The sequence below is a fragment of the Meleagris gallopavo genome, chromosome 1 (assembly GCF_000146605.3).
Source record: "Meleagris gallopavo isolate NT-WF06-2002-E0010 breed Aviagen turkey brand Nicholas breeding stock chromosome 1, Turkey_5.1, whole genome shotgun sequence".
NCBI lineage: Eukaryota > Metazoa > Chordata > Aves > Galliformes > Phasianidae > Meleagris > Meleagris gallopavo.
This window is the reverse complement of record NC_015011.2, coordinates 99,042,969-99,046,556: the sequence shown is the minus strand read 5'-3', so window position 1 is coordinate 99,046,556 and position 3,588 is coordinate 99,042,969. Positions and strand designations below refer to the sequence as shown.

Below are 3,588 nucleotides of genomic sequence, written 5' to 3'. Positions count from 1 at the left end.
ATATATATATATATATATAAAGTAGAGAACAAGGAAAAAGAAAATAATCAGTACAGGACAAAGAATGGGTATGAACCATTTTTGTTTCACAAAAGGTAATGTTACCAAGAGAGTTCTTGTCAATCCCAAGACCGACCCTTGGGACACTGCTTATGACCAGCAATAACAGAGGCAAGGCTACAGGTTGTGTACTACAATATCACAAATTGTTTTTCTTTGTTTCTTTGTCTTTCATAGGCTCTCAGGATATACTATCACTCAGGGTAGAAAGTTGGTGATGTTCTCCCCCATCCCTTAGCGGGCCCCAGTCTTTCTACTCTAGAAGCCAGCCCATGCCACGGAGAACCTAGGAATCCCAAGGATGTGCCTAGGTAATTCCTTTTCCAGGGAAAGAGATTTCCACCATCCAGTATACCAATTTGCTACACTCCTTAAACAAAGCCATCTCAGAATTTATATTACCTTTGGTAGGTTCTTCTGGATAGCTCATCAAATGTTAAGATACATAATACCAGATATATCTTCTTTAACCAGTTTCAGACTACCTAAAAAATATAGAGAACACAATCCTGTAATAAAAAAAGGAATTGCTTATCACTTTCCAAGGATCAGAACTCACTGAGCATTTAGGGGAGGCAATCTATGAGGGGTAATGCTTTCTTTGTTGCTGACAGCCCTTAAATGAGGTTAGAAAGTGGAGAACGTTCTGGTTGCATTCATTCCCAGCCCTGAGCTCAACAGCATTCAAATTGCTTCCACCTGTGCTGGCTATGCCCCTTCACCAGGTGCTCAATCACTAGCTCAGGTCATGACCTAACCCTTCCCATAAAACTATCAAAAAAGAAACATAGGTGATTAAAGCAGGTGCAAGTAGTTCTACAGGTTAAAACTACTGGAAACTTCACTCTAGTAGAGAATGAGAAAAAAAAGAAAAAAGCAAACAAGCATGGCACCCAATGGAATTCAATATAGTAAAAATCATGGCAAACAAAAAGTCAACATTTTACACTAGAAAAGCAATCCAGGTTCCTATATGTTTTGCATGAATGAAGGAAGTCTCTTGAAAACATTTTTTAAAGGTCTAACAACCAAAAAGTTAAAAGTTTTGTAACCTTTATAATATCTAAAAATATGGCATTTGCATAGTAATTAACAGAATGGTACAAAAGGTTTTACGTGCACCTAGTGGGGATGCCCTCTACAGTTTACTTCACTATGAATAAGTAATGCAGTCTTTCTAAATTTAGAATAAATGCTTTTCCACTAGGCCAGCTAACTAAGCCTATGGGCAAGAGCTCTCTCTTTTTCCCCTTCAGTAATGAAATATTTTGTGTGTAAAACAACAGAATACAAGAAAATATCTACCTTCTCTTGTCACTTTTCCTTATAGATACAGAGAAACACTTCTTTTTTTTTTTTTCCCTCTATAATATTACATTCAGCATAAATCTCAAATACTATTATTGGGGAAAATACTGCACTAATGAAAGCTCAAATTTATGGCAGTACATAGAAATTTTCTTCACATGATGAGAAGCATCTCTATTTTGGAGTTGATTGTTATTAGTTGTTAATAAATTTGCATGTGTCCTGCATTAATGGAAAATAAATATCAAGCAATATTGCAGAACACACAATCAAAATTTACATTTTAGGCAGGGCAGGATCTAAGTAGTCTTGGTCCTATTCACCATCTTGCAGGGCTTCCTCAGAAATTCTAGAAGCCATAGGGGAGCTCTGGCTGTATATCTGCTGATCCAGTCATTGACTTTCTGACCAATAATGTTATTAAAGATCATAGAATTGTTTGAGTTGAAAAGGACCTTTAAAGGTCATCTAGTCCAACTCCCTTGCAATGAACAGGGACATCCATAGCTAGATCAGGTTGCTAAGAGCCTGATCCAGCCTGGTCTTGAAAGTCTCCAGGGACAAGGCACCCACTACCTCTCTGAATTATCTACTTCAGTACTTCACTGCCCTTATTATGACTTTTTTTCCTTCTATCCAATCTAAACTCTCTCTCTCTTTCAGTCTGGAACCATTTCCCCGTGTTCTATGACAACAGACCCTGCTGAAGGATCTGTGCACTCCTTTCTTGGGATAGAAAAGAAAGAAGGGGTTGTGGCATGACTCTATGTTAGGGGGTGTTTGAATGCTGTTGAGCTCAGGGCAGGGAATGAGAAAGTTGAGTCTCTATGAGTAAGGATCAGGGGGAGGATCAACAAGGCTAATGGGAGCTCCCCTCCTAATGGGAATCTGTTATAGATCACCAAATCAGGATGAAGACATGGAGAAGGTGTTCTATGAGCAGCTGGTAAAAGTTGTGCAATCACCAGCCCTTGTTCTCATGGGGAATTTCTATTTCCCTGATATATGCTGGAAATATAATGCAGCACAGAAGAAACAGGCTAGGGTGTTTCTAGACTGTGTGGAAAATAACTTCCTGATGCAACTGATAGGAGAGCCTACCAGGGGAGGTGCCCCGCTAGACCCGCTGTTCACAAACAGAAAAGGACTGGTGGGAGATGAGGAGGTTGGGAGCTGTCTTGAGCAGAGCAACCATGGAATGGTAGAGTTTATTCTTGGTGAAGTAAGGAGAGAGATCATTAAAACTGCTACCTTGGGCTTCTGGAGGGTGGACTTTGAACTGTTCAGGACACTGGTAGGGAGAGCACCTTGGGATTCAGTATTGAAGGGTAAAGGTGCAGGAGCAGGCTGTCTTCCCATGCCATAAAATGAGCTGGTGGAGAAGGAGACCAGAGTGGATGAACAAGGAATTTTTCTGAGACTCCAGGAGAAGAGAATCTACCTCCTGTGGAAGAAGAGATAGACAACTCAGGGACAGTATAAATAAGTTGTTAGGATATGTAGGGAGAAAATTAGAAAGGCAAAAGCCAAACTTGAACTCAACCTGGCCACTGTAGTAAAAAAGAACAAAAAGCTTTTCTAGAAATATATTAATAGTAAGAGGAAAGCTAAGGAGAATGCGAGGAATGAGGATAAGGAAACGGCTGAAGTTCTCAATGCCTTCTTTACATCTGTCTTTAAAACTCAGAACAATTATCTTCAGGCTATTCTACCTCCTGACCTGAAAGTCTGGAGTGGGGAGAAGAATAAACCCTCACAATTCAAGTAGAAACAGAGATACTACTCCACCTGGACTATCATAAGTCCACAGGGCCAGGTGGAATCTGTCAAAAGGTGCTAAGGAAGCTGTCAGGGGTGATTGCCAAGCCACTTTCCATCATCTATCAGCTTTTCTGGCCAACCGAAGAACTCCTAGAGGATTGGAGGCTTGCCAATGTGCCTCCCATCCCCAAGAAGGATCACAAAGAGGATCGGAGGAGCTACAGGCCTGTCATTCTGACTTTGGTGCCAAGGGAAGGTTATAGAGCAGATCATCTTGAGTGAGATCACATGGCATGTGAGGGATAATGCAGGGATCAAGCCTAGCCAGCATGGGCTCCTTCTTGACCAACCTAATCTCCTTCTATAATTGAGTGACCTGCCTGGTCAATGAGGAATAGGCTGTTGATATAGTCTGCATAGATTTCAGCAAATCTATCTCCCACAGTATTTTCCTAGAGA

The 3,588-nt window shown here is 40.8% G+C and overlaps 1 long non-coding RNA gene across 2 annotated transcripts in view; it reads right to left on the bottom strand.

Moving 5' to 3' along the window:
* The window catches only part of LOC109365625, a 2,355-nt gene extending 1,647 nt beyond the window's left edge, over positions 1–708 (bottom strand). For both annotated transcript variants that reach the window (XR_002111336.1, XR_002111335.1), the window contains exons 1-2: positions 620–708; positions 463–545 (exon numbers count right to left, since the gene is read on the bottom strand). This is a non-coding gene — a long non-coding RNA (uncharacterized LOC109365625). The remainder of the gene's footprint in view (positions 1–462; positions 546–619) is intronic.
* Positions 709–3,588: the final 2,880 nt, after the last annotated feature.